Source organism: Pleurodeles waltl, chromosome 6 (genome assembly GCF_031143425.1).
Source record: "Pleurodeles waltl isolate 20211129_DDA chromosome 6, aPleWal1.hap1.20221129, whole genome shotgun sequence".
Classification (NCBI taxonomy): Eukaryota; Metazoa; Chordata; class Amphibia; order Caudata; family Salamandridae; genus Pleurodeles; species Pleurodeles waltl.
In genome coordinates this window covers 1,633,477,747-1,633,504,694 of record NC_090445.1, presented here as the reverse complement: position 1 = coordinate 1,633,504,694, position 26,948 = coordinate 1,633,477,747, and positions in this window count along the sequence as shown.

Sequence of the window (26,948 nt, the reverse complement as noted above, 5' to 3'; positions counted from 1 at the left end):
GGCGGTAGGGGGTGTCAGAATCACCATGGCTGCGGAGCGCGCTCCGTAGCCATGGAGGATTCACAAGGGCAGTGGTAAACCGGCGGGAGACCGCCGGTTTACCCTTTCTGTCCGCTGCTGAACCGCCGCGGACAGAATGCCCTCGGGAGCACCGCCAGCCTGTTGGCGGTGCTCCCGTGGTCGGTGACCCTGGCGGTCACCGGCCGCCAGGGTCAGAATGACCCCCTTAATGTTTTTGCACAAGGGCTTGGCAGACAACTACATCTGCTAGGCCCACTCAGGAAGGTCAATTGAGATTATGATAGGGAAAACCTTCCACCTGCAGGGTTTGTCAGAAGAAGTAACCAACACCAAAATCCTTGCTTAGGACAGCAACCTGTGAGATTCTATTTAACATAATGTCTATATACAAGCATTCACAAAGTGTAATGACAATTCACACTGAAAGGACTATTTTCTTTACCATACGATTTGCACAATATGTACGTCTGGCCTATTAGCACTCTTTTCCAGTGGCAGCACATAACTTCTAGCCTATCAAATTGTATACCGAAGAGAATCAGCATTTGGACAGAGCGCCCTCCTCACTCTCAATAGTAATACAATTACAAATATGTGTGAATTATAGTTGACAAAAGTAAATGCAACCCTTGCAAAAATGGTGTTACAAGGATTCACAAAATGCAATTGTTCTACCTAGAGAGCCTGCCATGGGGGTCATCAACACCACAACCCTTGCTTACTGTGGTGATATATATGATTCCATGTACCAAGATACTACTCTACAAGCTTTAGCACAGTGTAACAGCAATACACCTTCAAAGACCTATCAACTTTAACATGTGCTTTTCACAATAAATAAGGCAAGCCTCCTGTGATTGTCATAATTACAATGGTAAATACAGCAGGCATACAGCCTTCATGTATGACTTGTTACCATTACTAGCTAAGTTCTGCTCTGATGAGCATTTGCTTTTCCACAAGACAAATGGTGTAATGTACAGTTTATTTGTCAGTGAAAGCACTGACCCTAATCATAATCTGTACTCAAGAAAACCAACATCTGGGTGGAGCCAAAGTCCTTCTCTTAGTCATAATTGTTTAAGCTCTTTTTCTATTGATCACATAAGGTCTGTGGACAGCAACACTGTCAAGCTTCTTTTAGTGATGTATCGGTGATAACACAATCTGCAAAGATTTTTCTTTTAAACTGGGTTTTGCACATCACAAAACATTATCTCCAGGCAAGGATGTCCTGAATGCTTGAAACCAAGGTATAAGTGTATCTTCACACTGTTTTAGGGACCTTTGCCTGTATACAGTAACAAATGAGTAGGACTGATTCATTAAAGGCATGGTACAGTACTGACTCTCCCTTTTAAAATCATATTCAAACGCTTAAACTAGGATGTAACCATTATTTTTTTCTAACTCCTATCATATTCTTTAATTGGCAAGGGTCACTCAAATACAATCGTGGGTTCTGCTGAGTAGTGTAGAGATATTACCAGGAGAAGATCAGGGAGTGGCAATGGAAATTTTGGGGAACAACTTGGAGCTTTCTTTACCAAAATGCCTGGAGCAGTAGAAGTGACATCACCCATATATTTACCCCAATGGACATCATTGGTTGACCTTAGTTCCACCCTTGACCCCTAACAGTGTCCTACTTGCTGTTGAATGGTTAAGGTACTGGAAAGAGGGTTAATACAGAGCGTACATTTGGCTCGTTTAACTCTGTTAATATATGACTCAGCAATTAACTTCATGACCCCTGTGACCAGTGTAACAAAGAGAGGTTCATAATTCAGTGAGTAGAAAGGAGATTATATTTTACGTAGGTGTATGACTTTCCAGACAATACGTAAAACACTTAGGGGCATATTTATGATGCACCTAGCGCCACTTTGCACCCATTTGCGTAATTTTTTTACGCAAATGTGGCGTTAAGGTGGCATTTCCCACGGGCCATATTTACAAAGTGGCACAATGCAAGCATTACGCCACTTTATAAACCCTTGCACCATACTGTGCCTGTACCAGGCATAATGTATGCAAGGGTGGTGTTTCCACGTAGTGAGGCCCAACGTAGGAAGGCCCAGAAAAATGGCACAATGAAACTTACCAGATTTCACAGCACCATTTTTAGCGTCATTATTAATGCCTGCCTAAGACAAGCATTAAGATGACGCTCCAATTGAAAACAACGGGCCTCCCTGTGCTTTGCTGCATTAGCACCATAATTGCATTTGTGTAGTTGTGAATCTCTCATTACTCGCTTGGCAGAAAAGATCTTCAGCAGCACACCAAAGATCTTAGCAAAAAATCTTATCCCACATTATAACATTGTAGAGTCACGCACGAAATGCTGTTAGGGAGGCATTGAAGGTACAAGAGTCAACAATTCAAAGAACAATAAAGTCAAATTAAACACCATCACCACATTTGCAAAAGGCACAATATCTATTAGATAAGTGCCATAAAAATAGCAATCAAGAAAACAAGCTTAAAACTGACTCACTTCAAAATGTCAGTGTGGTTGACTGTTATTCCAGAAGTCTTTAAAAGCTAAAAGGAGTGAAACAGAGTTTGTGATGAGGTGTCTTGAAGTACAGGAAAACATTCAAGCAGCATTAAGGGCCATCTGGTGAATGATGATCGATGCAAAGAGGTTAGAGGCTTGGGCATCTGACCTTGGTTATTTGTTCCTTTGCTTGTTTTATAGAGTGTGAATCACTCCTGCAGATGCTAGTCTTAAGGAGATGCTAAATAAACATTCATGGCCTATGGTTGAGATTGTGGTTAACAAGGATTTTCAGAGTGGAACAACTCCATGGATTCAAACAGGTATGACATTCATAAGCAATAACTCAATCCCCTTGAGATTGGGGCTCTAGTGTTTATCTGGCAAGTCCCTGTCCCATCCTCTCCCTCATCAAGCTGATAAGGGTTGTACCTCATTCACTGGTGGCCACATCCAGGCAATACTATCTAGTAGCCATTACTCAAAAGTTCACTTTGACTCTTATAAATTAGTCAAAAGTGTCTGTGGTGCCACAACACCTTTTGCAACAAGTCCTCACTGGCCTGGCAGGCTTGTATCAAGTCTTACTCACTCCAGTAATGAGGGAGTGATCAGCACCTCAGTAGGTGCCCTGACCGCAGGCACTCACAATGCTTCAATCCTGCTCAGTCAAATTAGTCTGCATAGAATAAACGGCAGCAGTTAGCAGGAGCAGGCTCCCCTTGAGCTGCGTGGTCGGTTCCAACAATGATCAGAGGTGCTCCTGACTTCCGTTGGTGTGGTAAGTTCAGCACTCCTCAAATGGGGGAGAAGGGGTGGTTCTGGTGCTCTCGATCTTGTCCCAGTGATGGACCGTTGTGATCTTGATGCCCTTTGGAGTCCACAGGACAAGGCAGGGGGCCGGTCTCTGTGCTTGGTTTCGACCTGCAGGTCTTTAGATGATAGAACAAATGTCACAGAGCCAGGTCCCGGCATCCCCTCCTGGCATAGGAAGTTGTTGCAGTACCCTCTAGCAAGGCGCTGGTCTTCATTGGACAGCCGCATGTAGCATGACGCCCATAAGGCCCACAGAGAAATTGCCATTTTGTTGGCAATTACTTCTGCGTGGCCCTTCCTGACATAAGGTTCACTGCAATGATGTGGTCGGGGTTTCACGCTCTCAGCACAGCACTCAATTCAAGGCTAACTTCACGGTGGCCATCTCCAAGCATACTGGGGTTGATTATCTCATCCTGCATTCAGGCAACAACTCGTTTAGTGCACAGTCATCTCCTCACACCTCTCACCAGGAGTCCTCTTAGCAGGGCTCTCCACTGGCTTCTCTCCCTCCAGTGCTCTCCTCTTCCTCAAAGGGCACACTAATCTTCAAAGGCTGGCAGGGCCTGGTGGTCCAGGTTTCAGAGCGGACAATCTTGGTTTACCTGTTTGATGTCCGTCACCCAGCAGGAAGACTAGCAGGCCTTCGCTCTCAATCCTGGTTACAGGCAGAGATCTTGCTGAGCTTCCCCTCCTCACACAGCCATCTGGCTGCTTGGCAGACGGCAAACGTTTGGGATCTCAAACTCCAAATCTTATAGTCCATTTCCAGATGCCAAATGTGATTCAGGGTCTGGGTCTTTGAAGTTTTATGTTGGGGTTCTTCTTTTGAAGTACCCGCTTCTCTCATCTCTTCTTCTTCCTGAAAGGTTGCTTTTCACAGCAGGAGAGACTATGAAGCTGATAGTCCCACAATATAGGCCATGGGAGTGACTAGAGGTTATAACTAGATGTCAGCCACAGTGATAGTTGCATCAAAAGGTTAATCCTGTGCTCCCAGTCCTACTCATTATGATTCCCTTACCAGGCCCATATCCTTTCTGAGATGTGTTTAGGCCCCTTACTTGTGATCTCTCACTAAATCAAAGAGTTCCTTTTGAAGCGTACAGTCTCTCTCTCCCTTCTCCAGTGTGTCCCAAAGAGCTCACTGGAATGCAGCAATACACAAATATCTCTGGAGGAATTACTCTAATCATGTCTTCACCAGGCAGGCATGGGCTTCCCAAAATGGAACCCAGGGTCCACCATGTAATATACCATTGCAGGCATTCATGCACTCAGTGTATGAACATAGCACATACACTATTCGGTACTGTTACCTTCATGCATTGTGTCCTCACTGACACCCAGAAAATTTAAAAAGGTAAGTTAGCATGTAGGCCTCACTCCGGTGACACAAGTTAACAAGCTTTGGCACAGCCAATAGGTCTTTCCTTTAGTCATGCCCATGCCCAAGTGAATTGCCCAGACTCACAGAATGTGAAGCTGAAGCCCAGTCAGATGACGCTTCCTCGCTGGGCCAGAACCATCGGTTGTATGACTGTTCCAAAAGACGTAGGCTTATGCAGTATCGCAGTAGCTCCTGGTAGCACTGTCTGAACTGCAGCCACTGTGGGTCTCGGAAACACTTCATGTACTCAGTGCAGATCCTTTTGCAGTGCATAGCAGTGCAGGATCCACTTGAACAGAGGGTGACAGAAGTGAGCAAGTTACTGACTGTGCCTATAGCATACTAAGCAACATGCATAATAAACACTTCACAGTACCCAAAACAGAAGCAACTCCCGCCTGGTAGCCCACCATGGCATTCAAAGCTAAACTCGGCCCACCTGATAAAACCCGTACCCACCACACAAAATACCAATCAACTAGCACTGTATTGTGACAGACCAATTACTACTTATCACCTGGAAACTAATCACTGCTCTCCATAGAAGAAAGAATCAGTGACTATCCACATCAAAGTACAACTGTTGAGTTTTCACAGCAACATCGCAATGGGCTTTTCATGGTAAGTTAATTTGATATCATTTCAGAGATTCCGAACTGAAATCACAGCCCAGAGAAAGCTAACACATTGAATTGGATGTATGTCTTCTGCATTCGTAGCAGGGGCAGCACAAAGAATACTAGTATAGGAATGATTGTTTCTACAGTAATATTAGTAAATGCATATTACAAATGCTGCTCTCCTTATTTTTTAATTTAAGAGAACGTTCCGATACTTCTCATCTCAAATACCTGCGGCAATAGCCACTTCAACATGGCCTTCGGGTTTGCGTCTCTTGGAGTCCTTTGTCAGTATTCATGTTTGAGCAGTCCGTGTCTGGGGACTGACCTTGTTTTGAAATGGCACTTGTTGGGCGTGGCTTGAGGACAGATGGAAATAGGGATGACCTCAGCTGCCATCGCCCTCAAGGTCGGTTAGTGGACTCTTCCCTCACGTGTATAAGTATGACAACCAAACATCAACATAGGCAACTCTGGGTCAAAGGCGAAAGTTCTGCAGTGTGGCCAGCACATATCTGCCCAATAGAGAAGGCAGTTGTTTATACGCAGAAATCCCACAGAATTACATTGCTGTCAGTTTCTTTCCTTAGAGTACCACGTGGTGACCATTTTAAAGGTTATGGCAGTGATTAAGCCTAGATAGGTCAAAATAATAAGAGCTGCAGCACCACTCCCGGCTCACCTCTAACTCCATAGCCTGGAGCTTCCAGCAACTTCTTATCCCTTTCTGAGCAGAGGAGCAAAGCTGTGAAACAAGTTTGTTTACTGTAGGTTCAATATACTGAAGCATAAGGCCCTGTTTAGGGTCTACCTAAAAAGGACCTGTTCATTCCTACTGATCACAACATGGTATGTTGTCACCACTCTCTTACTTGAAACTTCCTATAACGTTTGTGTGTGCAGCTTGGTGCTTCTGTATTGAAAAGCTGTAAATACAGTTAGGACATTTTCTATACCTTCATGGCACCACTCCCAGCCATTTTATCAACCGTCTTTCAAAATATAGAAAAAAAACATCCGAGTTTTTCTTCGGCAGAGTTCTTTGTTTAGAGAAAACAAACTTCCATGTGGGTGCTTCTAAACAAAAAACAAAAAGTTTGCAGAGTAGTCCCTTTATACAAGGCACCCATGCAGCAAACAGACAGTGATGCAAAGGGAGCCGTGGTGGCTCCTTTCACAGCACAGAAATTCCTAGTAGGCATGCAGGGATCTCCACAAGAGACTGATAATACTCCTCAAGCCCCCTATTATACTTTACACTGTCTAAATACCCCCTTAATTCATCGAAAGTAAGCCAGTCATAAATAGAAAAGGATTGACTCACACAAGAATAAGCACTAGAAAAAGTATTACTTAAAAAATCAATAGCAAAAAGCATTAGAAATAGTAATTGGCTACTGTCTACAAGCTGTAGCTTTCTTGGATGTTTTGTCCACTAACACATAACAACATATATAATTAGATCCAGAGATCTTAAAACCTAATGAAGTCATTTGGACCATGTAAGACTGTCAATTGATATGCTGACTGTAGGCCAAAGCCTAGTCCACCCTGGCGGAAAACCCTCCACTGTTTAGAACCTCTTCCTTTGTTGTGGATGTGTTTGTGCTATGAGGAGAGATGCTGCTTTAGCGCCTCCTTCCACAGCGCTTTAGATATGGTGACCTGCTGCCATGTTTATTGCGCCTACTTCTCAATCATTTTGTGGTTAGAGGAATGTGAGAAAACAGGGCTGATTGCAGAGGCCCCATAACTTTTTGCCCCCATTTTCCTCTTTTTGCTGGTGTTTTCCTGACTTTGATGGTGCCCTGGGTACTGCTAACCAGTCCCAGGGCCTGTGCTCTGTGTAAAATGGATATGCAAATTAGGCTCATTATAATTGGCTAAGTTAACCTACCTATAAGTCCCTAGTATATGGTAGGGCATGTAGGTTTAGGGACCACAGCATAGGTGGTGCACACCTAGGTGCACTGCTGAGGTGCCCAGTGTCATTTTAAAAACAAGCCTGCCTTGCTGGCTGCTTTTAAAATAAAGTTATATGCAAATTCGACTTTGGAATTAAAGGTACTTCCAAAGTCTTAAACTACTTTATTTTTACATATAAGTCACCCCTAAGGTGTGCCCTATGTGCCCCTAGGGCTGGGTGCCATGTAACTATAAGCAGGGACTTTATAAAAATAGATTTATAAGCCCTGGTGAGGTAAAAACAGCCAAATTCGTTTTTCCCTCATTGAAGTAAATGGCCTTCATAGGCTAGAATGGGCAGACTTTATTTTAAATTTTAAAGTCTCCTTAAATGTTACATACCAAGAATTTGGTATCACATTAATTGTTGTAATAAATCCCACAACTTCCAGTTGTTGGATTTAATATAACTTGTTCAGGTAAAAAGTTTAGACTTTACCTAAAAAGTTGCCAATTTCAGCTCTGCATTGTTTTTGCTGCTGTGCTCTGATTGGCCAGCCTGCAGCAGCTTCTGCCAGGCTGCCTTGATGAGGTGTGAAGTGGCCTGGCTTCACACAAAGGAATGTGCTTGGGGGAGAGAATCTCCCCTCGGCAGATGGTGAGGCAGGAAGGGGGAGGGCTGCCAAACTGGTCTTCAAAGGCAGAGAAGGACATTTGCAGCACCCAGCAACACCCCCACATCCTGCAACCCCAGACAATTAGGTGCCCCCTTGATTAGATTAGGAGAGGGCAGGAGAGGGGTGTGTTTATGATTTTTAGCCACACCAGTGGGTGGGCTCAGCCAGATGTAACCTCCAAACATCAGATTCATCCATGTTGGATTTTTAGAGACTGTTGCCTTCTGGGATGTGTTTTTGCCACACTTCCCAGGAAGTGGTCATCACAGGGGGACGACCCTGTCCCTGATTGGAGAACCAGGGCCCCCCTGCTTTTCACCCAGGAGCAAGGATAAAACTGGCAGACCTGCACCCACACCTCAGATCCCCACCAAATTTCAAGAAGAAAGAACTTAAGGAGAAGAAGGACTGCCCTGCTGGACCCCTGGCCTGCACCTGGAACCTGAACTCAGAAGGACTGCACCAGCTGCACACTTGGGCTTCACCACAAGAAGGACTTTGCCTGGCTTCAACTGGTTCAAGGAGGGACTCCCTGTTTGCTACAGGTGAAAAATTGCTAACCAGAGTCCCCTGCACCAACTCCTGAAGAAAGCGACCAGCTGACCACTGTCCAGTGGCCAAAAAGGAGTTTGCGGCAGGTGCATTCTGGGAGTTGAAGTCCGCACCCCCCAAGGACCATCACAGAACTTCTGGACCCTTGGGGTGAGCTGTGGACCCCAAAAGAACCTTAAAAGAACATCTGGGTGAAGCCCAGAAGTTTGGAGAAGATTTGACCAATTTTGTAAAAAAGCTCCAGAGAGGGACCGACCCGCCACGGAAATTCTAGCCGGCTTGCCTCAACCGCGACCCGGCCTGACTTCGTGGTTCGTCCCGGTAAAGAAAAACATCCAAAAAAGAGACTAAGGTGGTCATTCTGACCCTGGCGGTCTTTGACCGCCAGGGCGGAGGACCGCGGGAGCACCGCCGACAGGCCGGCGGTGCTCCAATGGGGATTCCGACCGCGGCGGTAAAGCCGCGGTCGGACCGGCACCACTGGCGGAGTCCCGCCAGTGTACCGCCGCCCCATTGAATCCTCCGCGGCGGCGCAGCTTGCTGCACCGCCGCGGGGATTCCGACCCCCCCTACCGCCATCCAGATCCCGGCGGTCGGACCGCCGGGATCCGGATGGCGGTAGGGGGGGTCGCGGGGCCCCTGGGGGCCCCTGCAGTGCCCATGCCACTGGCATGGGCATTGCAGGGGCCCCCGTAAGAGGGCCCCTACATGTATTTCACTGTCTGCTGCGCAGACAGTGAAATACGCGACGGGTGCAACTGCACCCGTCGCACAGCTTCCACTCCGCCGGCTCGATTCCGAGCCGGCTTCATCGTGGAAGCCTCTTTCCCGCTGGGCTGGCGGGCGGTCTGAAGGCGACCGCCCGCCAGCCCATCGGGAAAGTCAGAATTACCGCCGCGGTCTTTCGACCGCGGAACGGTAATCTGACGGCGGGACTTTGGCGGGCGGCCTCCGCCGCCCACCAAGGTCAGAATGAGGGCCTAAGTCCGAACGTAAAAAGTTGACCGGGACCTCCAAGCCATCGTATCCGAGAAGGGCTCCATGGACGTCGGATCAAGATCCAGGTTTACCCCGGTCGAAGGATTTTCATCTCGAAAAAACGACTAAGTCCGAAGGTAAAAGTCTCCACCGAGGAAACCCACATCGCGTATCCGGACAAGGGCTCCAGGAGGTCGGATTCAACTGGCAGGTTCGTCCCGGTGAAGAAAAACTTCAAAATAAAGACTAAGGCCCTCATTCTGACCCTGGCCGTCAAAGACCGCCAGGGCGGAGGACCGCGGGAGCACCGCCGACAGGCCGGCGGTGCTCCAATGGGGATTCCGACCGCGGCGGGAAAGCCGCGGTCGGACCGGCTCCACTGGCGGGCTCCCGCCAGTGTACCGCCGCCCCATTGAATCCTCCACGGTGGCGCAGCTTGCTGCACCGCCGCGGGGATTCCGACCCTCCCTACCGCCATCCAGATCCCGGCGGTCCGACCGCTGGGATCCGGATGGCGGTAGGGGGGGTCGCGGGGCCCCTGGGGACCCCTGCAGTGCCCATGCCACTGGCATGGGCATTGCAGGGGCCCCCGTAAGAGGGCCCCTACATGTATTTCACTGTCTGCTGCGCAGACAGTGAAATACGCAACGGGTGCAACTGCACCCGTCGCACAGCTTCCACTCCGCCGGCTCGATTCCGAGCCGGCTTCATCGTGGAAGCCTCTTTCCCGCTGGGCTGGCGGGCGGTCTGAAGGCGACCGCCCGCCAGCCCAGCGGGAAAGTCAGAATTACCGCTGCGGTCTTTCGACCGCGGAACGGTAACCTGACGGCGGGACTTTGGCGGGCGGCCTCCGCCGCCCGCCAAGGTCAGAATGAGGGCCTAAGTCAGAAGGTAACTTTTTAACTGAGGCCTCCCGCGACCTGCAGCCGAGCAGGGCTCCATCGCGGTCGGCCTGAAACTTTGACTTTGCCCCGGTCCTGGTGCAACCAGATGACCCGATTGGCGCTTTTTGTTTCTAAGCGCTAGAAAAGTAATAATTCTTTAAAAATTCATATCTCCGGTTCCCTTTATCCGATTTTATTCGTTTTGGTGTCATTTTAAAGATAAAAATATAAACTATTTTTATAAATTGGTTTTGGATTTTTAAACTGTTTCCTGTGTTTTATTTGATTACTGTTTTGTGATATTTGAATGCTTTACACTTTGTCTCCCAAGTTAAGCCTTGACGCTCGTTGCCAAGCTACCAAGGGTTGAGCTGGGATTAATTTACTGAGACCTAACTGTACCTATGTGGAGGTTAGTGGCTTGTTGCTAGGTGTAGGTACCTACCTGCCCTACCAATAACCCATTTCCCAACATAATTGGAAGCAGCGACGGGATCCTGTACTTGTGTTCAATATCACGTTACAGTTTTAGGTAAAACAAATTAAAAATCCTTTAAATTGTCCTAGTGCAAAAATTGTTTTTAATTTTTAATTTGGATTAATTTCAATTATTGAATTTTTGTAATTTTTCTAAATTCTTGTTTCCAGTTTTTGCAAAAAGTTTTTGTTGACACAAAACTAGGGAACCTTGGAGCTTGATCTGGCTAGCCTACCCACACTGACAGTAGTCCAGCTTAGGGGGTTGTGTATTGAAAGAGGGTTGCCTGCATCCACTGATCTCAGGAAGCAAATCCTGATCACATCCCTGACAGCATGGGCTGAGGCCCAAGAGGTAGAGTCAGAAGAAGCTTCAGAGGAGGGAGAAAGAAGGGAGGATGCAAGCTCTAACCACTCAGGGGAGGGAAGGCATCTGAGCCCAAGTGAGGATGAGGAAGAACGGTCCTCAGTAAATACAGTCACTAGGGGCAGATCCAAAGCTAGTGGTGGGAAGGGGGTCCTTTCAGGAGGAGAGAACCCATCCATCAGAGAAAGAGAGCTGGAGGCCCAGCTAGCATACATAGCTTTGGAAGCAGAGAAGCTGGCCCTAGAAAAGAAAAAGTGGGCATACAAAGAGAAAAGAGATGGAGGCAGCGATAAAGAAGCTGAGGTGTCCATGGGTGGGGGAGTTTGCCCCAGATTACCCAAGGGGGTAGTTCCTGCTTATGTAGAGGGGGATGACATAGATAAGTGGCTGGGGGCCTTTGAGAGGGCACTCCAAATGAGAAGGGTTAGGCCTCAATACTGGGGTTCCCTTTTGTGGGAGTTGGTCCCCAACTCAGGGAGGGATAGGCTTCTGACCTTAAGGGGGGAGGAGGCAGATTCATACCCTAGTATGAAGAGGTGCTTAGCCAAGAAGTTTGGTCTGACCCCAGAGCAATATAGAATGAAGTTCAGGGACACCCAGAAGGTCAGTACCCAGTCTTGGGTTGACTTTGTGGACATTTCACTAAAGGCACTAGAGGGCTGGATTATTGGTAACAAAGTAGATACTTATGAGGGGTTATACAATCTGATTATGAGAGAGCACATCTTGACCAATTGTACCCAAGAAAGGTTACGCCAGCATCTAGTGGACTCTAAGCAGACCAACCCTAGAGAGCTAAGGGAGGCAGCTGATGAGTGGTTGAGAACCAGGGTGGTTGTCAAGTCCCAGGGGGGAGACTCCAAGAAGGGGGGGACAGGTCCCCAAAAACCTAAGGAGGGAGGTGGTAAGCCCACCACAGAGACTCCCTCTGTACCCCAGAACCCTAAGAAGGAGGAGAGTAAATCCCACTCTGACCAGCAGAGACAGTTAGACCCAGGGTTAAAAAAGCTCTTGGACAGTAGGGCTTGCTTTGACTGTCAGCAGACAGGTCACTTCAGAGGAGATGCAGCCTGTCCAAAGAAGGTGGTTAGCACTGGGCTGTCCAGTGTAGCCATAGAGGAGGATTCCTCAGATGATGAAGTCCTCCTAGCATTGAGCTGGGAGACAGGACCAGATGGTAAGCTGGTGATCCCTGAGGGTGGAAGTAGGCACTTCCACCCCATTCAGGTGAATGGGATCCCTACCACTGGCTTGAGAGACACCTGTGCCAGTCACACTATAGTGAGTGACCGGTTAGTGACCCCAGACATGTATGTCCCAGGAAAGACAAAGAAAGTCAGGATAGCCACAGGGGAGGTCACCTCCAAACCTGTAGCCATAGTGCCCCTAGAGAGGGAGGGTATCCTTGACTGGATTAGGGTGGTAGTCAGTGCTGACCTCCCCCTAGATTGTATCCTGGGCAATGACCTCCCAGAGGAGAGTCTGGTCACAGATGGGGTGGTCGCCCAGGGCGCCCCCCCAACCCAAAGTCCTGGGGAGTCAGTCCCTACAGTTAGGAGACAGGGGTCCCCAAGAAAAGGAAAGAAGAAAAGGAAGGGTAGGCCACTCTTAAAGAGAGTTCCAGGGAGCCAAGGGCCTTCTGCCCCAGTAAGGGGGGAGCCCAGAGTTGGCACTGGTGAGGCCTCACCTGACCCCAAGGAAGTCCTGAGTAGTCAGGCAGCTGTCCAGATGCAAGGTGTTGCCCCTGCACTGACAGAAGGGAGAGTGGAAGGAGGGTGTCTGCCACAGGAGGTGGTAGCCCCCCACTCTAGACAGCAAGAGGGGTGCCAGGACCCCAAAGATGCCCCTAAAGCAGCTCAGCCACCTGTCAGTGGAGAGCTTAGGGTGTGGTTCTGGGTACTGACAGCTGTCAGTACTGCTGGGTGCTAGCCTTCCTGGCAGCAATGTACTTGGCCTGGGAGGCAGACCCCAGGGCCAATAGCAAAGTAGGCCCCCTGACCCTATTGGTCATGGTGGGGTTGCTCAAGTGTTGGGTGACCTCTTTGGGTAAGCTAAGTGTTGCCCTAGCAAAGTTTGGAGTAGGGGAGGTGGGCACCTCACTACCCAAGTTGGCAGAGAGAAAGGAGGAAGACCCCCCTAGAGGAAAGTTTCAGTTTGAGTTCGGTCCTTTTACTGTTGGGATGGCTTCACTACCCATAGGGAGTGACCCTGACAGGAGGATATAAGGCAGAGTAGGCCCTGCAAAGGGACAGCCAGTTTTCTTCACTGTCTTCCTCGCCTAACAAGCCAGGAAGACTCTCCCAGGGTTGGGCTGAGTATCCTGGGCGTGTGGGCTGGGGGGGGGGGGGGTTGTGTGAGAAAAAAGGGCTGATTGCAGAGGCCCCATAACATTTTGCCCCCATTTTCCTCTTTTTGCTGGCGTTTTCCTGACTTTGATGGTGCCCTGGGTACTGCTAACCAGTCCCAGGGCCTGTGCTCTGTGTAAAATGGATATGCAAATTAGGCTAATTATAATTGGCTAAGTTAACCTACCTATAAGTCCCTAGTATATGGTAGGGCATGTAGGTTTAGGGACCACAGCATAGGTGGTGCACACCTAGGTGCACTGCTGAGGTGCCCAATGTCATTTTAAAAGCAAGCCTGCCTTGCTGGCTGCTTTTAAAATAAAGTTATATGCAAATTCGACTTTGGAATTAAAGGTACTTCCAAAGTCTTAAACTACCTTATTTTTACATATAAGTCACCCCTAAGGTGTGCCCTATGTGCCCCTAGGGCTGGGTGCCATGTAACTATAAGCAGGGACTTTATAAAAATAGATTTATAAGCCCTGGTGAGGTAAAAACAGCCAAATTCGTTTTTCCCTCTTTGAAGTAAATGGCCTTCATAGGCTAGAATGGGCAGACTTTATTTTAAATTTTAAAGTCTCCTTAAATGTTACATACCAAGAATTTGGTATCAAATTAATTGTTGTAATAAATGCCACAACTTCCAGTTGTTGGATTTAATATAACTTGTTCAGGTAAAAAGTTTAGACTTTACCTAAAAAGTTGCCAATTTCAGCTCTGCATTGTTTTTGCTGCTGTGCTCTGATTGGCCAGCCTGCAGCAGCTTCTGCCAGGCTGCCTTGATGAGGTGTGAAGTGGCCTGGCTTCACACAAAGGAATGTGCTTGGGGGAGAGAATCTCCCCTCGGCAGATGGTGAGGCAGGAAGGGGGAGGGCTGCCAAACTGGTCTTCAAAGGCAGAGAAGGACATTTGCAGCACCCAGCAACACCCCCACATCCTGCAACCCCAGACAATTAGGTGCCCCCTTGATTAGATTAGGAGAGGGCAGGAGAGGGGTGTGTTTATGATTTTTAGCCACACCAGTGGGTGGGCTCAGCCAGATGTAACCTCCAAAAATCAGATTCATCCATGTTGGATTTTTAGAGACTGTTGACTTCTGGGATGTATTTTTGCCACCCTTCCCAGGAAGTGGTCATCACAGGGGGACGACCCTGTCCCTGATTGGAGAACCAGGGCCCCCCTGCTTTTCACCCAGGAGCAAGGATAAAACTGGCAGACCTGCACCCACACCTCAGATCCCCACCAAATTTCAAGAAGAAAGAACTTAAGGAGAAGAAGGACTGCCCTGCTGGACCCCTGGCCTGCACCTGGAACCTGCACTCAGAAGGACTGCACCAGCTGCACACTTGGGCTTCACCATAAGAAGGACTTTGCCTGGCTTCAACTGGTTCAAGGAGGGACTCCCTGTTTGCTACAGGTGAAAAATTGCTAACCAGAGTCCCCTGCACCAACTCCTGAAGAAAGCGACCAGCTGACCACTGTCCAGTGGCCAAAAAGGAGTTTGCGGCAGGTGCATTCTGGGAGTTGAAGTCCGCACCCCCCAAGGACCATCACAGAACTTCTGGACCCTTGGGGTGAGCTGTGGACCCCAAAAGAACCTTAAAAGAACATCTGGGTGAAGCCCCAGAAGTTTGGAGAAGATTTGACCAATTTTGTAAAAAAGCTCCAGAGAGGGACCGACCCGCCACAGAAATTCTAGCCGGCTTGCCTCAACCGCGACCCGGCCTGACTTCGTGGTTCGTCCCGGCAAAGAAAAACATCCAAAAAAGAGACTAAGTCCGAACGTAAAAAGTTGACCGGGACCTCCCAGCCATCGTATCCGAGAAGGGCTCCATGGACGTCGGATCAAGATCCAGGTTTACCCCGGTCGAAGGATTTTCATCTCGAAAAAACGACTAAGTCCGAAGGTAAAAGTCTCCACCGAGGAAACCCACATCGGGTATCCGGACAAGGGCTCCAGGAGGTCGGATTCAACTGGCAGGTTCGTCCCAGTGAAGAAAAACTTCAAAATAAAGACTAAGTCAGAAGGTAATTTTTTAACCGAGGCCTCCCGCGACCTGCAGCCGAGCAGGGCTCCATCGCGGTCGGCCTGAAACTTTGACTTTCCCCGGTCCTGGTGCAACCAGATGACCCGATTGGCGCTTTTTGTTTCTAAGCGCTAGAAAAGTAATAATTCTTTAAAAATTCATATCTCCGGTTCCCTTTATCCGATTTTATTCGTTTTGGTGTCATTTTAAAGATAAAAATATAAACTATTGTTATAAATTGGTTTTGTATTTTTAAACTGTTTCCTGTGTTTTATTTGATTACTGTTTTGTGATATTTGAATGCTTTACACTTTGTCTCCTAAGTTAAGCCTTGACGCTCGTTGCCAAGCTACCAAGGGTTGAGCTGGGATTAATTTACTGAGACCTAACTGTACCTATGTGGAGGTTAGTGGCTTGTTGCTAGGTGTAGGTACCTACCTGCCCTACCAATAACCCATTTTCCAACAAGGAAAAAAAAACTCTTAAAGTGGGAGTTTGCTTTCTCTAAACTAAGATATCATACCAAACTAGTTTAACAAAAGTATCTACTGCCAGAAATTATGTGTTGAAATATAATTTACAAAAGAAGTGTCCCATTGGATTTGTGAACAATATTTAGGACACAATATTTCTGTTGCAAAATGTTTTTGCTAATGATATTGTGACATGCTTCCCTAAATATAAAAGAAAGGGCCTTGACTTTCAAAGAGTTTCTGTCCTGTGTGTTGTGGCCATTCTGCATTTTTCCCGCCATTGGCGCAGGCAACGAGAATGAGTGACGTTCACCCTGCCCTCAATAGGGTATTGCAGTCATCAATCGGACCTTTTGGCCCTTTGGCAGGCAGGCCACCAGGACACATCTTTACAACAGTGGAGACAGTGGTAGCTTCGCCTGTGTAGACTTGGCTCTTCCTCATCTGTAAATAGAGAGTAGAAACCACGAGTTTAGTAGGGCTGAAGCACCAGTACTATCACTGACATTCCAGTCCCTCCAATTTCTAAAAAAAAGACCTACGCTCTTATTCACCAAGGTCTTATCTGCATAATGCAGCTCAAGAGAAGGATTTTTCACTCGAGTATTGACACAGATAATTTCTGTTTTCTTGGTGTTTACTATAACTGCCACTTTTTAAAACACTCCCTCTCAGAAAATCTGATGCACTTGGCATTAGGCAGAATAATGATAATGTAATTTGCATTTAAAGTAGTTTTGCAAGAGTTACCTGCCAAGTATCCACATATCTGCTAATTCTGTCACATCAGGCATGCCAAAGGCTTTCACAAATAAGAAAAGCAGGTGTGAATATGGCATACTTGCCAACATTAAACTACCCTTGCCAGGAGCCATAGACAATTAGGTGTGTTGTAGTTCCTGCATGAGGGTGTCTCTCTATATAGTGCACAAAGATGATGTGCACTGTGTAGAGAATCCACGCAACCCCACCTTGGTATCCAGAGGTAAAAGGCAGACCACCCAATGCTCTGTTTTTGTGGTAGTGTGGGCGAGAAGTTAGGCTTATCTTGAAGATGTGCTAAGCATTTGTTGTACTCACAGTATTCATAAATGTGGACACACTCTCAAAAGAATAACTTAAGACCAATTTACAAAAATACTTCAAATTTTTATAAAAGTTTTAAGATCAAGATCATCAGAATCAGGTAAGTCCCTTTTACGGTATGATTTTTATCAAAGTTTAGCAAAAATAGTATTTTTGCGTGTGATTACGCACCATAGAGATCAATGGGGAAAACTTTTAAAATGCATATAAATCATGCAATGCTCTCACAAGTGTCACCTTGAGGTTGCTGAGATGTCCCGTGGGCCAGCCAGAGAAGTTAGGGCAGTTTCTGGTTCAAGCGGGAGCAGCAGCTGAAATTCTTGGAGCTGGTGCAGAACGGAGCAGGGGACCACTTGGAAACACACTGCTCAGGTGGACTTAAAGGTAAGCCTGGTGGGTACCCTTGGAGTGTGGAGGTTGCAAGGGGTTAGGGACCCCTAGAGGACAGCTAGTTTTCCAATGTAGGGGCCAGGGAGGCCGGGTGAAGTGCCGATAGGTCAGCCAAGGGTCATATGTCAAGGAGTCTTTGGAGCCAGCTGCAGGTCACTTTGAGGGTGGATTGCAGGTCAGCACAGCCACTCTGGGGGGTGGGTCTTCGGTGTCCTGAAGTCTCTTGACTGGTGCTTACTTCTGGTCCTTGGAGAGTCTAGAGTGGACTTTTCTTCTGGGTGTCCGATGTTGGGTGTCCAGTACCATAGGCTATGGCACTTTTCATCCACTGGAGGTCAAAGTGCCACAACATTTTGCACAGTAGCAGAGTTTGTCCTTTGGGTTTTGTGAATAATATTTGGTCTGGCTGCTGTGTCTGGTCCATTGGTCAGTGGCTGGTCAGTGAACTGGACTTCACTGGTTCTTGCCTGCTGGGTGCAGGGAGTGATGCCTTTACTCTAAATGGAGGCTATTCACAATTTTTAGAGGGTTGGCGGTCCTCTGGGGTTTCATAGAGTCCATCCAATGTCCAGTTGACCCCTCAGTGGTGATTGTTGCATCCTGGGTGCAGCAAGCAGGTTGCCTTTTTCTTCTTGCAGCAGGACTTCTGTTCTCGAGCCTTGGGTCTTCTTGGTCACTGGTCTTCTAGTGTCCATCAAATCCAATCTGCAGGTATAGGGATACCCACTAAATTTACATTTAGTAGGCGTTAAGGGGAGTACCTCGTAGTGGCGAATGGGCCACCTACATTAGGGGGGGCTACACGCACTATGTGACTACTTCCTTTGAGTAGGGGAACACATCCCTAACCCTGATAGTCTATTTTATTGTGATCCAAGATGGAGGAAAATGAAATGGAATGGTCACCTTGCCTGCCACACCTGGGGAGTAGTACAGGCTGAGTGGGGGGGCACTCCTTCTTCCTACTCTGACTAAGTTTTCACGTTGGTTTTCCTGCTCAAAGTGGGGGAAACCATCAGGTGTCCCTCTGCTGCTAGCAGCAGACTCAGAGATTAGATATTAAGGGTAATAAAGCCTTCGAAGCTGACCGCTGGGCCTGGGTGCCTGCCTGGGAGAGGAGATGTAACACCTCCACCAGTAAAGGCTTTGTGTTCTGGTTCCTGAGAGCAGAAGCTCTCACCCGAGGAATCCAGATTTGTGTCTGCTGGTGGCAGGCTGGTAAAAGGTGCCTTCTGGGTACATGTTATACTAAATCCAACGTTGGCAACGGTGTGGGTTTATTATTCTGAACTGTTTGATACCAAACAACCCAGTATTCAGAGAGGCCATCATGTAGCTGGGGAACTCGTAATGACCGGTGTCCAGCACATGTATTTGCTATGGCTTCTCTGTACACTTACTATGTCTTAAGGTTTTTTAAAGACACAGTAGGGGCATATTTGCTCATGTAAACATATGCCCTCACATGCATTGTAATGCATCCTGCCTTAGGGGCATAAGGTCTACCAGAGGGGTGACCTATAGTGCATGCAGTGTTAGTGGACAGGGCACCCCTGGTGAGAGCAATGTTGAGTTTGCAACTTTTAAATACACCTTGTCATGCACTTGCAATAGCAGTCTGCATGAGGCTGGTGTGGGGTCTCTCAGAGTGGCACAATTGGTGCTGCAGCTCTGGGGGCCCTCTTCAGTACCCATGCCCTAAGTACCAGTGATGCCATTGACTAGGGACTTATATTGGTGGCTGAAGTGCCAATACATTGTACAGTTTTGGGGAAAGAGATCTGGCCCTGGGAACCTGTTTAACAAGGGCCAAGGGCACTTACAGTTTGAAAACATAATTTTCCTGGCAAAAGTGGGGGGCTGCCATAGTAAAAGAGGCCCTTTCTCAACATCCCTTTTAAGTTTCCTGAATCGACTTGGTGAACTCGGTTGGTAATCGTATCACACAAAGTGCCCCCTCCCAGAAGATCCCCTTTCACGAGGTTCAAGACCTACTCTGCATCCAACACAAAACCAGAGAGTACTTCAACTTTCACAAAATACAGTACCAAAATATCAGTATTTGATTGTTGACTGGTAATTGAACATGCCTAACTGAGGGCACTAATACTACAATATTTTATAATTATTATTAGAGCATTGGAATGTTGAGAGCTCCTTTGAAGACAGTGGAGCTGCAGACATCTGTAATCACTGGTAGAGGCCCTCTGCAATAAGAGTTCCAAACTAAAACAACCTGTAGCTGTTTGTCTAGAAAACTATGGCCCAGATTTTTATGCTAAAGTGGTGTAGCGCGATGCTGCGCCAAAAATAGCATTGCCACACTGTGACACTTTTGAAACGCCGGGGTGCGCATTTAGAGGAATACAGCGCACCCCTGCATTTCTCCCAGCGCTGGTGCTGAATTAAGCTGCCTAGCACCAAGGCAAGCATCCTTGTACCATTGTGCAAGGGTGTCTGCGTTGATGGGATAGATTGTTTATGTGAAGGAAGGTGTCCCTTCTTGCACAAAACCTATAATGGCGATTTGACACTTCTATGTGTGCTGCATAATGCAGCCCATCAGAAAGTACCAAAGCTTCATTTTGAATGATTGTTTATGTGCAGGAAGTTATCCCTTCCTGCACGTAAGCAGTCGTCCATGGCATTTTGCTTCTTCTATGTGTGCTGCAAAATGCAGCACACATAGAAAAAGCAGAAAACAAGGAGGAATAAAAGTATTCCTTCTCGTTTTGCCATGCTAATGCCACCCCTTTGGTGGCATTAGTTTTTGGTGCTGCCTCAGGTTTACAACAACTCATAAATCTGAGGCAGCATGAAAAGCAATGGGAGTTTCGGTGGAACGCCCACAGCAACACCCATTGCATGCCCCTCTGATGCAGAGCCCCCAAAAAATGGCATTACACCTCCTTGTAAATATGAAACAGTGCTTACCGCCACCGGGGCGTCATGAAACTGGTGCTCAGGTGGCGCTCTTAAATATGCCCCTATGTGCTTGTTCCTGTGTATGGTTTGTACATACTTCAAACATCAAATATAAACAGGAATCACTTTTTAAATGTGTTGTAGTGCTGTGTTAATGATGACGATCCCTGACTAATAATTAAACAAAGGCAGAAAAGTCACTCTACAAATGAATAGTTTCCAGTTTTTAGGTCGAGCCTAGTCAGTGTGCATGCGCTGTCTGCAAGACATGTTGGAATGAGTATAGGTCCTTGCTCCCGCTTGCCGCTGCCTGCCACTTACCGTAATTTGAAGGCAGTATCACTCTTGTTTTGCTGCCTCCTAACTGGTTTGGCAGCCGATTTACTTCCTGTAGTTGGCTGAGGAGCACTAGCCAAGGACAGTTTATTCACTCCTACATTGTTTTTCTGTTGTTTGGACGGACTATTTTTTTGCTTTCTGCCTCGCATGTTTGTCAGTAAGCACTCCTGTTCACATGCGTGGTTCGTTTTCTGAATTTGCCCTTCACTTGGTCCTTACTTTACATTATCAGTAAATACATGTAGTTGTGTCTCGTTTGTGTGTTTTGTACAACTTTTTTGTGTGGCTTTTATAGCATGAAATTGACCCAGGTATTGAATACTCAACAGTGGTTCACCCCCGCACAGTGGGAGACCGATACTACAATATTCACTGCACTTGCGGAAATTCACCCCATAATGCTTTGCATGCATTCCTTTTACAACACATTTTTGGCTATAACTCAGCCTGTGGTGGTTCTAGGGCAATGGGACCACTACCAACACATTCAGTACAATATGCTTTTTCCGTCCATGCCACCACTAGGTTACAGGGGGCCTAAAAATCACAACCTGTCCCACCATTTAATGCATATTTAAATTCTCTTCTAGTTGGAACTTTTGTTTTTACATCTGAGGGCAGTTGGTGTTTTAAGGGCCTTGCTTGTAATAATGTTCAGACAGCCTTGCTTGGCCTGCAAATGTGTAATGCACTATGCTCTCCAAGGGCTGAAGAGTGACAATTGGCCCAAGGCACTACTAACTCAGTAGGCTCAACAGGGACATCTAGCCATGACGAGTGGTACTGCACCTTCTGCTGTTGACGCTACAGGGACACCTAGCTACAGCCAGTGGTACTGTACTTTCTGCTGTTGACTTTACAGGGACATCTAGCCACCGCTAGTGGTACTGCATCTTCTGCTGTTGACTCTAGCCACAACACCTTCTGCTATTGACTCTACTGGAACATCTCGTAACGACCTGCGGCAATGCACCCTTGTGCCGCTGACTCCACAGTTAAATGATATTTAAAAGGCCTGCTAGGCCTGAAAATGTTAAATACACTATGCCTTCAAGGGGCTGATTGTATGGTTACACTGCAATGCTCTTTGTCATTCTTTTTCATGTGATTATGATCTCTATGACCTAACTATATGGTTACTTGACCAAGTTTCTTCCAAATGCTATATTTACTGTGGTGTTCTGTAGGGGTTGTTCAGACCATTACAGTCTAATGTCAAGTGTATGAAGGAATGTACAAACACAGTTTATTTCTGATAAAGGTTTAATCTGCTGTATGGCTAAATATTTATAAGATCCCAATTGTAAGGTTGGCATTATCATTTACAACGCCAGCTGCTCTACCACTAGCTAATGCAAGACCTCTTGCATTGAAAAAGCTTGTTTAAAGTCATATTTAGGCCATGATACAAGAAAAGTGGTGCTGCACCCAGTGTAGCACCACTTTCCTTGCACCCCTTAGTGCCCCCTTAACGCCACCATGTGTGCGTCATATCTAAGATATGGCGCACCATGGCGGTGGTCAGGGAACAAGCATCTACATTTTTTACGCTAGTTCAGGCTTTGCAGGATTAGCGTAAAAAAAATTGACGCTAATCCTGCAAAGCCCATTGAGGCCCATTGTAAGCGATGGTATGTCTCCTTATAACACCTGCTCTGAGCAGGCATTAAAGGTGCCAAAAAAATGACACAAAGAAATCTCTTTAATTTTTTTGCGTCATTTTTTTTGCCCTCTAATGGGGGAACGCCCCATTTGCATACATTATGCCTAGCGCAGGCATATTGTAACGCTAACGGGTTACAAAATGGCGCATAGCATGCATTGCGCCACTTTGTAATTTTGGCGCAGCGATTTTGGCCTTGTTGGGCCACATTAGCATTAAAAAATTACGCTTATGTGGCGCAAGGAGGCCCTAGGGGCTCTTAAATCTCCCCCATAGTATCATGTCCAGGCCTTTGCAGACTCTTGAAACTACAACATACAGCGGTCATTCTTTAGGGCAGAGCGTGCAAATGCTCTGGCCTGTTGTAAGCTCTCTGTGGGCTTGTAACTATGACAACTTTTGCAATTCATTCTTTGTTCTGCTTGTTTTAAATGCTTCATTTTTATTGGTGCATTTGGTGAAATGTACCTCCTTTGTGTGCTGAGTTCCCTCCCTGGGGATTTCACTAAGTGAAAATTTTTATTGACCATCATACTACGTCACGCTTCCTCCTGTTACACCGTGTGATGGCCCTTCCTCTGGTTTCGGTCTGCCTTTCATCCCAGCTACAATGCTTTCTAGACATTCACGCAGGGAGCCAATAACTCTCGCACTGATGCTTATGGTGCTTTGAATTGACTTGCTTATGTCAACTATTCTGCTTTTCATTTTCAATTTATGTGGCAAGAAAAGTCTAGTTAGGAATTTAAAACCAGGGCCAGCCTTAGCGCTGGTGGCGCCATGTGTAAAGTTGTTTGCTGGCACCCCCCAATTAACACCTCTGCCACGGATTCCCTTACTACCACCCTTTAAAAGCACCTCTCAAGTCTCCATAACCACTCTCCCTCTGATGCATTTAATTAGTTTTACTGCACCACTAATACCAGTGTAGGGTGTCAGAGCACTTTACATTGCACACACATTACACAGAGACAATCAACCACAGGTGTGTAAATCAGTGTTTAAGAAATGCTACATAAGACAAAGGACTACAAGGTGTACGAGTCCCATGTCATCTATACTGGTAGACTGTATAGTTTAAGATTGCTTGGTCTTGAGAAACAAAAACTCCGAATTTAAAATGTATCACCATGGTTGTGGGTTCTCTTTGTTAATAAGAATTGATTTCTACCCAAATGAACCCTTTTTTGCAACATTAGGATAATGAAAAACTGGGAAAAAAAATCACAGTGCTCTAATCTGTACCTTGCAGTTTGCATGCAGTTTTTTTAAGCCAGTCAATACCTCACTTTTTTAGATTATGATTTTAACTTAGAAACTGCAAGTGACAAAAAGATCTCTCTGGCATATGACCTATTTGCATTATATGTATTTTGTGATCTACATGGTACATGTTCTTTGCAGCAGGCATACTAACCCTATGTGCTACCTTAAAACTTCCACTAAAGAAAACTCTGATCTCTCTTCAGGCAGAACACTAATCTCCAAATGTTATTTTGACATATTTATTTCTGCCTGAAAATTGCTGTAGACAAGGAACCTGCTGCAAGTGCTTTTAAAACCATAATATACCTGCAAGCACGGCGCCCCCGCACAAACTCAGCACCCGGCGCGGTGGCACCAGTCGCACCCCCTTACAGCCGGCCCTCTTTACAACACAAATAGCTCTAACTCGAGCAAATGCGGGACCTATTGCATTGCAATTGCTTGTTATTTCTTGGAAAGATGACAACCCTACTGGAGACTAGCAAGGCCACAAACAGAAAGCAGCGAGGAAATTACATACCATTTTTATTCCACACACTTTAATGCTTAAAAAGGCCCAGCAGGGAATTGGCTTGATTAGGTTTTCCACCAAGCTGAATATTAATTAGAAGGGTAAAACACTGAGCCTGTCTGATTTACAACTCAGACTGGCAGACTAAACAAAGATCTAAACTGGTTTACTTATGTTACTCTGAATAAAATGCAAGTCTCGCTGAACCCGTTAAAGCCAGGTCTCACTTACCTTGTTAAGATATAGAGTGGGAGAGCACAATCTGTAATGACGATCAATGTGTGAGTGGTCTCTTCTAATTTAATAAAATGTGCATGTCAGTTGGTATAGTGCGCATGCGCTAAAAAAGAGGGCCGTTTCTGTATGGGATATTCTCGTCTCTCCTGCCTCTTGCGGTGATAATTTCTTGCTTTGAGAGCCCGTCATCCTTATATATGTCGGGTAAAAGCCCCAATATTTCATCTTCGTCCTCATGTACATTCAGTGACAGCAGGGAGGCGAGCAGTGTGCATGGTCACAGTGTGCAGCAAAAGCTGTCACTGAACTTAAATGTGTAAATTGTAGAGAGTCCTTGAGGGCCCTTCTCCCTTACATTCAAGGTGGTGAGTTGCTGGACAAATAGCCTGCTATAAAGGCCAATATTGGCCCACTCCCTTGTTAAAGGCCTTTGCCTTCTGCTTAACCATGAAGCGGACCACTATTGTCTGGTAAAGCTGTAATGGCGGGCTATTTGACTATATTAAGTAATGTGATTGGTCTTTAGGACCTCCACTAGGCTTTATTCATATTCGTTTTCAGGGAGATAACTATGGCATTCTAGTTAATTGAAACTGGACAGCTGTTCCATATAGGTGTTCACTTAAGCTACAAGAGATGATATTCCGCCACAGAGGACTCCACAAGTAGTACTGCCTGTCAAAGTGGTGCACATTCGTACAGGACTTCATTCATTTGGTTTGCAAATGCTCAGACATTCAAGCTTTCTGGATGGCAGCGGCTTTTACAATATCCCAGAATACTAAATCCCAGAATTACAAAAAAGTGGAGCAGTCCAGCGCTGTGACAGAATTTGCAGTGCCTCGCTGTGCCACCTTTGAAACGGAGGGATGCACTGTGTTTTAAAAAATGTGTCTCACCCCTGTGTTCCCCCCTGCGCTAGTGCTAAATTTAGCTGCCTAGCACCAACGCAGGCATCCTTGCACCATAGTGCAAGGGTGTCTGCGTTGAGGGGTGTGACAGTTTATGTGCAGGGAGGTGTCCCTTTCTGCACATAAACAAACAGCAATTGTGATTTGGTACTTCTATGTGTGCTGCATTTTTTTAAATGATTGTTTATGTGCAAGAAGAGACACCTTCCTGCACATAAACAATTATCCATGGCATTTTGCTTCTTCTATGTGTGCTACAGAATGCAACACACATTGAAAAAGCAGAATGAGAAGGAATAAAAGTATTTCTCCTCGCTGCGCAATGCTAACGCCACTCCTGGGGTGGCCTTAGTTTTTGGTGCTGCCACAGACACATTTACTTTTTTTCGTAAATCTGAACCAGCGTCAAAAGCAATGGGTGTTTCAGTTCATTGCATGGCCCTCTGCCATAGAAAACTGTGTTGGAGGGGCCCATATTGACAAGGAGGCGGTAATCCACAAAAAGTGGCTTAACACCTCCTTGTAGGTATGGTGCACTGAATAGGGCCACCGGAGCATCACATAAAGTGATGCTCCCGTAGCACTAAGGCCTTGTAAATCTGGCCCTCAGGTTCCTATTGAGTTGTCACTGGTGATATTATTGCCTGGCTACGATACAGATATTGCCAGATCTCTGAGAAGGCCCATTGATTTCTTCTACTTTTGGCTAAATAGCGAGCTGGACAATTGTGCTACTGAACATTGGCCCCCATGGCTGAGGGTCAGTTGCAATACTGAACACTGACACCCAGAATATTGTGGTACAAAAATATCGACGGCAGACTATCGATGGACCAAATATGAAAAAATAAGTGCTTATAATGAAGTGTAAATTTACTATTGCTAACTCCACATCTGCGTATCTTGAAGATATATGTACTGCATGGGTACGTATCTGTGGCATTAGGTATAGAAATTCTAGGCTTACTCACCTCTCGATGTTTTGTTTTTGATTTTATTACCTCAGTATTGTGTCTCATCAATATTTGTGGGTCAGTATTTAGGGTGCACATGATGGATCCCCAGCCATGTCCATAGGAATGATTGAAACATGATGTCTCCTGTAATGACAACATTCAGATATATCCACCCTTGAAGCCTGCACCAGCATGCCCATCTGACATTTTGAACCATTACTCTGTGTCTCAGATGGCGAGTACTGGTGTACTATTTTATATATCTATTGATGGTCCAGCTCATACTTTACCTGTGCTCCATTTCATTTGAGTGAAACATGATCTTAATGTCTGGACAACATTATTTTCTGTTTCCTGCTGGCTTATCTTGTCTTCATGCTGAAGTTCTTTTTGTGGTGTATAGACGTATTTGCCCGCCAGGGCATGATGGCCTCTTTGACACTATTTGTCCCATTGAGGATTATACAGATTTGACAAACATGTCGAAATTGTACAACGTTCATAAAAAATAGAAATAAATCAGTTTTCCCTTTTGGCAACTATAAGCTTGAAGAGCTAGTGCTAGACAGACACTAAGCAGCAATGGAGAAGTTAGAATGTGAAGGAGCAGTGCATTGGCATATAAAAAA